The sequence below is a fragment of the Natator depressus genome, chromosome 11 (assembly GCF_965152275.1).
Source record: "Natator depressus isolate rNatDep1 chromosome 11, rNatDep2.hap1, whole genome shotgun sequence".
Classification (NCBI taxonomy): Eukaryota; Metazoa; Chordata; order Testudines; family Cheloniidae; genus Natator; species Natator depressus.
The window spans coordinates 50,156,619-50,166,208 of record NC_134244.1 but is presented as its reverse complement, the minus strand read 5'-3'; the positions used below and the strand labels follow the sequence as shown (position 1 = coordinate 50,166,208).

At 38.2% G+C, this 9,590-nt stretch overlaps 1 long non-coding RNA gene across 2 annotated transcripts in view; it reads right to left on the bottom strand.

The window, feature by feature from the left end:
• Window positions 1–342: 342 nt before the first annotated feature.
• The window catches only part of LOC141995611 (uncharacterized), a 32,832-nt gene continuing 23,584 nt past the window's right edge, over window positions 343–9,590 (bottom strand). For both annotated transcript variants that reach the window (XR_012641371.1, XR_012641372.1), the window contains one exon: window positions 343–654. This is a non-coding gene — a long non-coding RNA (uncharacterized LOC141995611). The remainder of the gene's footprint in view (window positions 655–9,590) is intronic.

Genomic DNA, 9,590 nt, shown 5'->3' with positions numbered 1-9,590 from the left:
CCTCTCCCCAGAACTGGCCTTGGTCTGTTCCAGGAATGAGTAAGTGGGCGTGCAGCACCCCTTGCATAAATGAAATACAGAAACTTTAACTATGGGTTGGGATCTTCAACACCACATAGGTGCCCATAGATTTTGAAAGGCAGAACTAGCCACTAAGCACATAATGCCTATGGAAAGTCAATGAGAATTAGCTATCTAACTGCTGTCTGTGTCTTTGAAAATCTCTTGCCTACTGATTTAGGTTCACTTTCTTACAGTTCAATTTGATACATCATAAAGCACCCTCCAGAATTCTGTTTTGTATCCAAATATTGAAAGTAACATAGGTTTCCTATTTTCTCCTTTATTTTGCTCACTGATTATGTTTAGCAAGATAAATCTATGTATTATTAATTGGTTAGTAACAGAATGCAGCTTTCCCTCCTCCTCCTTGTTTTTAATTTCCAGTTTTATATACACATTGTTTAACAAATTATATTATCCTAGGTTGGGTAACATATGCCATTCAGGAAAGGCAGGTGGGGGGAAATCCTGGGGTGAAACTTCCATTGACTTCAGTAAGGCCAGGATTTCACTTCTGGTTTCTGCAGCACTCAGGTGTCTCTTCCAGAGTTGGTTCTTGTAGGTCTGCTTGCTTTCAGCAGATTTCATTTGCTGCAACGGCAGACAGAAAATCAGATAAACATGGTTGTGGTTCAAGAACTAATATTAGGGAGGTTGGTACTTTGTAGAGGTCTGCTTTTCTGTCTAGGAATGGGAACACACCTTTCAACCCTTTTTGTTAATGCCTGTACATGTGTCAAGGTTCCTTCCCCACTCTGAATGCTAGGGTACAGATGTGGGGACCTGCATGAAAACCTCCTAAGCTTATTCTTACCAGCTTAGGTTAAAACTTCCCCAAGGTAGAAACTATTTTACCTTTTGCCCTTGGACTTTCGCTGCCACCACCAAACGTCTAACACTCGTTACTGGGAAAGAGTTAGTTTGGAAACGTCTTTCCCCCCAAAATCCTCCCAAATATTACCCCCCATTTCCTGGGGAAGGTTTGATAAAAGTCCTCACCAATTTGCATATGTGACCACAGACCCAAACCCTTGGATCTTAAGAACAATGAAAAAGCATTCAGTTTCTTAAAAGAAGAATTTTAACAGAAGAAAAAGTAAAAAGAATCACCTCTGTAAAATCAGGATGGTAAATACCTTACAGGGTAATCAGATTCAAAACATAGAGAATCCCTCTAGGCAAAACCAGTTACAAAAAGACACAAAAACAGGAATATCCATTCCATTCAGCACAGGTTATTTTCTCAGCCATTTAAAGAAAACAGAATCTAATACATATCTAGCTAGATTACTTACTAAGTTCTAAGACTCCATTCCTGTTCTGTCCCCGGCAAAAACATCACACAGACAGAGAGAGAGAGAAAGGCTTTGTTTCTCCCTCCCCCCAGCTTTTGAAAGTATCTTGTCTTCTCATTGGTCATTTTGGTCAGGTGCCAGCAAGGTTATCTTAGCTTCTTAACCCTTTTCGGGAGGAAAGGGTTTTTCCTCTGGCCAGGAGGGATTTTAATGGTGTTTACCCTTCCCTTTATATTTATGACAACATGGAAAAATATATTGTTTTAGCATGAATTAAAAAAAATTCTGATTTCCTTTCCTTTCCTTTTTTGAGATATCCAAGGCTTTCCAGTCCCTGATAAAAGTGCTAAACCTAGCAAATGGTATTTCAGAATACAGGTTTTTCCTTGCAAAGAGTATGTTAGATAATCTGTATGCTTTACTTTAAAATGAAAAGTTACATGTGATTTCTATTGCTTCCATGGGAATTTTTAACTTGAGGAAAAAACTGCTGTGCCCAGTTCTTAGGGGCTAATCCTGGGAATGTACTTTTATGTGTAAGCCTTATTCATGACTAGTCGCACTGAAGTCAATAGAACTACTTGCATGGATAAGTATTTGCAGGATCACCGCTTATTTTACACTTTGTCTCCCATAGCCCAGGGTTCATACTAGCAAGTCAAAGAAAGCTAATTGTTAAATGCACTGCAAGGAGCAGTAGCAATAAGCTCAAATCCCACATTAAAAAAAATTGTTTACATTCATCTTAGGGCAGTTTCCACAGAATGCATCCGATGAAGTGAGCTGTAGCTCACGAAAGCTCATGCTCAAATAAATTGGTTAGTCTCTAAGGTGCCACAAGTACTCCTTTTCTTTTTGCGAATACAGACTAACACGGCTGTTACTCTGAAACCGGTCTTTTTACTGTAACTGAAGATTGTCTGTTCCCCCTTCTGCAGCCTCCCAGTCTTTCCAACGCTCATGAATCAACCTCCCTTAAATAAAATACCTGCTCAGCTTCTAGTCTTGCTCAATGCTCGGACACAATTATTGTAGCTGTACATTTCAAGCTCTGCTGACACAGGGACAGGAGGTAATTTAGTTGCCCTTTCAACGATTACCGTGGAGTCTGAAGTCACTCCAGCTGATCCCCTCAGGGGATCTTATCATAATCACTGCATGTCTGAGATAATTACAAGTGCGTCTGCTCCTTAAATTCATAATTAATTATTTTTAATTTGTCAGCCTCTCCTTTAAAGGAGTGAAGGTGGAACAAGAGGTAAAGTACGTTGTTGTTAGCATGGCACAATCACAACTGACATCATGGCAAGTTTGGAGGAATGAATTGCCTGTATCGTGAAAGAACCAATTTTCATTTACTAATATGTTGTCAAAAAGCTCCTCCACTTCCCAGGCCTGCTGTCATACTAAAGAGCCACGTGTCAAACTGAATTAATAGAACTGTTTTTCTTTTTGTTCTGGCCACTTCATTTGGATTAGCTGTAACATTAATTCTCCCTTTAATTTATATAATAAAGAGATAATTATACGGGAATTTACAAATGAAGATCACTGTTAGCTTGTATGGTATATTACAAGTACTTTTGATATTGTTGTTGGGACTGAAAGGAAGAGAACTCCCAGATCCCAACACATACATTCATCATTTTAATCAGTGAAAGGTGGTTATCTATTTAGTTGAATCAGGAGGAAAAAAGCAACTGGATTGGTCAGAAAGTTGAAAATACTTATTCTTTCAAATATCTTGGCTACTACCATTTTTTTCCAGAAATAATCTTCCTGTAGCAATGTGTTCAATACCGATACCCTGCAGCTCTTAGTATCATTTCATGTTTCCAAGTCGTTACCAGTCGGCATGGATTCATTAAAAGTACAGGAGTTCTGTATCAATTTATACCAGTGGGGAAAAAAAATTAGTGCTATATAAAACCTATTACAAAATAAATGTATTTTATTGTTATACAAATCATTTTTACTACCATGACACAGAACTTTTATTTAGATACATCCTTGGCTATGATGCTGCCACTGTGGTATTTAAGAGTCTCTCTAACAATAATGAATTGGTTTTCACAATACCCCTGAGACATAAGGAAGGATTATTATTCCTCCTATTTTACAGATGTGAAACTGAGGCGCAGAGGGTGAAATCCTTGCCCCAGTGAAGTAAATGGCAGAACTCTCATTGACTTCCCTAGGATCAGGATTTCACCCACACAGATTAACACCAACATTTTCAAAAGCCTGCGCTGCCATAGGTGGCCTGTTTGGGGCTCCATTCATGTTTGTGCATATAGAGCATTTTCAGAACTCCAACACTGATTCCCTTAAGCTTAATGCTTCCCATTTCCAGATAGGGTGACCAGATGTCCCGATTTTATAGGGACAGTCCTGATTTTTGGGTCTTTTTCTTATATTGGTTCCTATTACCCCCCATCCCCTGTCCCAGTTTTTCACATTTGCTGTCTGGTCACCCTGTTTCCACAACACCTTGTAACTTTAGTTGCAGATCAATCTGCTGTAATAAAAGTATATGTTACACCTCTGTTATTTATATTTATTACATACTTTACAGACTCAAATACTCAAATTTTCCAATCCCCTGTCATTTGCCCAAACTCTCCCCTTTGAAGATTCCCCTGCATGTGACTTTCTCAGTGTCAGGCAGGACATCTGACACACAGCTGAAATTAGAACCCAAAAGTTTTGAGCCATAAGACCATCCTTCCTGTCTTCTTCAGCAGCCAGGAAAACTGCCTGTAAATTTATAATTATACCATTTTTCAAAACCATCCAACCTCCCCTCACTAAAATGTGATATCTGGACCCCTATCAAATACGCCGCACCAAAGCAGAAGACCAAATATAAGAAAAAACAGTTCCCCAGGAAACAGGTAATCCATTGTATGTTCTTCTCATTCCCACCCTCTCAAATGACATGCATGGAGGTTTTCTGTTCTGTTTTCAACAGTGATTTTGTGAGGAATAGCAATTTTATGATTTTTCAGATCAAAATACTAGGAGGAAGCATGAGCTTACTCCTAGTATTACACCAAATTAATAGATTAAGCCAAATCCTGCTTGCCTTCCAGACACTAACAGTTCCATTAATTTACATGCTGCTAGCCACGTAAGTTAAGGGAAGAGCATTTGGCCTACTAGCTGTCTGGAATTAATTTCTCTGAAAATTCAAAATGGATTAGGCCATCCTGCAGTCCGTAACACTCATTGATGTTAACTGCAAGCTCTCGTTTGGGTTTGTTTACTTAGTATTTTAAGATTAAATATAATGCTTTGGTAGGAAAAACGTTCAAGTCTCTCACCAATTGTAAATTACTCAGAGGATTAGCTTCTGACTCTGTGAGCTAAGTTCTTCAATTTACCTAGAAAAGCGGTGATGAAAACTGGTAGAAAAGTGAAAAACTCCAAAGAAGTAATCTTCTCAGTAACCTAATCAATCGTCTAAATTAACATGAAGAGGTTTCTGGAGAGGATATTGCTACATATTACTGCCTCTTAGCTGCTCCCTCACCAGCTACTTCTGAAGAGAATCAGTAAATTACAGCACATAACAGTGCAGCCTTAGAATTCAAAGAAAATATTTGATTAAATTCAGAAATAACTCTACAGTAGCAGGAACTCTACTGCTACTGTATATTTCCCACAACATATAATTTGTTATATTCCTTCATAGAGAAGCCACAAAATCCCAGTGTCAACACCAGAAATGTGAAGACATTCTAATCAATTAGGTTTCAGATCAACTCCCCTTGAGTTAACAATGTTATGACATACAATCCATTCAAGGAAAGAGCATTTGGTGCAGTATTCAGATTTTACCACATGACAACACATAATAAATTATAGAATGTATAGGCCAAATTCATCCTTCAACAGAGGTTGAATTTGGCTCTTAAAATTAGAGTAAGTCTTAATTTTTTGAAGATCAATCTGCTGTAATGTACAAGTATATGCAGCACCTCTATTATTGATGATTTATTTTTAATGCATACTTTACAGTATCAAGCAATTTTATATTACACTTCAAGGGTCAGAGCCTTAGCTAGTGTGAATCAATTGAAGTCAATTGAGTTATGCTAATTTCCACAGCTGTGGATCTAGTATTCTGAGAATTTTTTTTAAACATTTCTTTCAGCCAAGTCTAAAACTACAAAATCAGGCATGTCCTGAGCCAAAGTTTGAATGAAATGATACATGATCAAATTCCTTGGATTAGCAACCTGGATTTAACATACTGTTGTTGGGGAAATGGTTCAGTGAAATTAGCCTAGCCCTGAACCCTAGAGGCACAGTATCTTTATACAAATTGCATTAATTTGGGGGTCACCAACCCCTTTGCTAGAACTAAGTCATGGAGTATGACTGTCCTTTCATTAATTCATCTGTTTTGGTTGTCTGATGCAGGCCATCCCAATGACAAACATAAAAAATAAAACCCTTTATACTGATCTTCCACAGTTCTTGCCAGCTCTTGTCATGCATCCAGTATTTTAGAATTCTACCTCCTTACCTTGCAGTATCATAGCTTTAAGTCGTATGAATACAGCAATCTAATACTAATTGTTAAATAACACACAGTTCTGATGTAAAGAAAGCATGACTTTCTTCCACAACTTCTCATGTGGAACGTCAGTGACACTTAACTCCATTGGAGCCCAATTTTAATCTATAGTAAATATCTGGGGTGAAATTCTGGCAAAGCTCCTTATCGCTAATCAAAATTCTGTGTCCAAACAAACCCAACATCTTAATGGGGTAGAAGAGTAGAAGCTTGAAATCTGAGTTTAGGTGCAAGGCAGCACAGTTAAGTATCTCTGTAAACTTTGCCATTTTCAGTTCTTCGTTTTATTGCATGCAATGGAGACAAGTAAGCCTTAGACTGTAAGATTGGGTTTGGGTTTGGACCTGCAGTGCCAGTGGAGCATGTGACTTCTTAAGTGGTATGTGATTTTATTGACTTTGTATCACTCTCAAAACAATAGGTCTATCAGGCTGCCTACCATCAGGTAACAGACAACTGTGTATTTGTAATATGCGTGCATTTTCATCAATCAAAGTCAGCAGGCTGACTACCATTTCACCTTGGACATACTGATATGCACACAAGGATGAAATCTGTACCAAAGAGCAATGGAAGGCACCTGAGTTGGGAAAACAGACCTGGCAGGACGAGTCACCCATCTTTACTTTTTTTTAAAAAATAACAACAATTTCTACCAGTCTGACAATCTTAAGGCTAGTTTACTTAAAAGCAGAGGAGAATTTAAAGCTAGAACTGTAAGAAGTTAGAGCCACAGGGACTTAATGATCTAGGAGATGGGCTATATCTCACACTGTGGCATGTGAGAATTACAGTGAGAAATAGAGCAAGGGGATTTGCTTGGGAGTGCTTGGAGGCCTAGAGATCTGCTCATTAGAGCCAGGGGCATGAGTCAGAGAAATCTTGGAGTCTACTTTGAGCTGTAGCAATCACTGTGGGCTGGAAAGGACTCCATCTCCCGCATAACTGTACTAGATCTCCCGGAATTAGTAGCTTCAGATGCTGAGAGAACAGGGACTGCACACCTCACACAACCCTCTTGAGGAGAGTGGAGATGGGGAGGGGGGTTGAGAGGGGTGGAACATGGAGGATTCAAAGGGGGACTTCAGTGATATTTTTGTTTACTAAAAACAAGAGCAACTGTTGGTTGGGAGGAGGAGGGGGTTGAGCAATGCCAATTTTCCAGAGTCTGGCTCACATTGAACAATTCCCATTGATTTATACCCATTTTATAAATGGATAAGGCCATAGTTTTCAAACTTGGATGCCTAATATCAGGTTTTTAACTTCATATTTAGACACCTAATTGAAAATGATTTTTGAGAAGAGCTGAGCACCTTTACTTAATTGTGGTTGGAACTATGTACTGCACTCTTGCAAAAGGTGGCACAGGCCAGGTCTATACTACAGACCTATATTAGAATAACTACATTGCTCAGGGGTGTGAAAAATCCACACCCCTAAACAATGCAGTTATACTGAGACAGCGCTATGTGAACGGGAGAGCTTCTCCCATCAACACAGGTATCGCCTCTCGGGGAGGTGAATTAACTATGCTTATGAGAGAAGTTCTCCCACTGACATAGTAGCATCTTCACTAAAGCACTACAGTAGTGCAGCTGCATTGGTGCAGAGTTTAGTGAAGATAAACTCACTGGGGCCACTCTCTCCCTTTGTTACTTGTAGCTCAGGAAGGCATCTCCAGTTTGTAATTTGAGTAGTTTGAGATTTTACCCACAAGTCTTGAGATATTTGGTGTGTTTTCTTAAAGCTCCAGCTACTGGAGTCATGTGATTAAATGAGACTCTCAGCTTTCATTTACAGGAAGAAAGTTTGAAGAGAAAATCTTGAAAATGTCAACCCTAAAGGCTTAGAAAAGAGAAGGTGAATATAGAGAACCTAAAATTTATTTTTTTCTTCATGATTTTTCAGGCAATCTCATGTTTTTTTTGAGGCCTAGCTCATGATAACTCCTAGAAATATCATTATTCTGTATGTGGAGTTCTAGCTGCTAACGGTGTGATACAATTTATATCTTTCCTATTTAAATGTTTCTATCTCAAAAGCCTTGGAAGGAAGTTTGGGACCTCTGTCCCCTTATTGTGCCATATAGTGTCCTATACCGTATAAAATATTCAGGTTTCAGAGTAGCAGCCATGTTAGTCTGTATCCGCAAAAAGAAAAGGAGTACTTGTGGCACCTTAGAGACTAACAAATTTATTTGAGCATCCACTCCCAGTCTTTATTCAAGCCTAATGTAATGGTGTCCAGTTTGCAAATTAATTCCAATTCAGCAGTCTCTCGTTGGAGTCTGTTTTTGAAGTTTTTTTGTTGAAGAATTGTGACTTTTAGGTCTGTAATCGAGTGACCAGAGAGATTGAAGTGTTCTCCGACTGGTTTTTGAATGTCATAATTCTTGATGTCTGATTTGTGTCCATTTATTCTTTTACGTAGAGACATATTCAGTTTCCAGTGCAAAGTCTTGTATATGTGAGTTTAAAATTCACTATCTGTATACATTCATGATAACCTGATCACTTAGATGCTACAGATATGTAATTGTTGCTGGAGCACATCATTTTTAAAATCAAATGAATGCTCACAAATTTTTTCTTCAGTTTTTGTGCATCTCTAATAGAAAGCATTATTCAGCGTTGCTGTCCAATGAGCTTTTTTTCCAGTAGGGCACCACTATGATAATGAATATAAGAAAATAGAACGTATTACCTACAGCATGGCTATACTGCCTTCTAACTTGACTTAAAAAGTCCCAAGAGCTTACATAAAATTAGATTAATATCCATGTCAGGACTACTTTTTAAAATACAATATATGTAGCAATACATATATTGACTTCTAGTTTTCTTCAGCCAGATTTATTGTTGCTCACATTAAATACTGACATTGCCGAAGCTTTGCTCAATATGTACTTCTTTGGTCAATAAATGATTATATTAAATTCAGCTGCAGCCAATATCTACTGTTTATTTGCTAGCTGAGGTATCAGGAAAGAGAACCCAAAGTTACTGTGGAAAGGCCAGTATTGGGTGTTTTACAGACAATGTTCCTAACCCTAATGTTAATGCCTTTACTGTAAATATAATTGCTTTTTGACCACTCTCTGGTCTTCTAAACTATTGATGATGATTTTAGCTGCAAGCATGACACACTGAGTCAAATTCTCTGCTGGTGTATCTCCACTGAAGCCAAAGGAACTGTGCCAGCAGAGAACTTGGCCCCATGTCTGCTTTCCCCTTCTGATTAATGCTACTATTCTTCTATTCCTACGCTTACTTTTTCTAGGTTCACCATGTACTTTCCTGTACATGTGACCTGCAGTGCATCTATCCCTACTTGTCTAATGTATAAATATTTATCTGTGTATAGAGTCATATGGTGCCAATTTTGTTTTACATAATTTCTACCATGAATCTCCTCAGCCTTTTGTATCAATTTCTTCAATGTTCTTTATGATATTTTCACTGTTTCAGGGCTTACTCCATCCTTAGCTCATCCTGCAGTGACTATATTATTTTATATTGTAAGCTTGTGTAATCAGAGTATCCAATAGGCAGTTTGAATAGCAAGAATAATGCAAAAATAAAATAAACCTATTAGATAAGGGATAGAATGAGATCAATCAAAAGGAATGGAACATAGGTTCATAACCA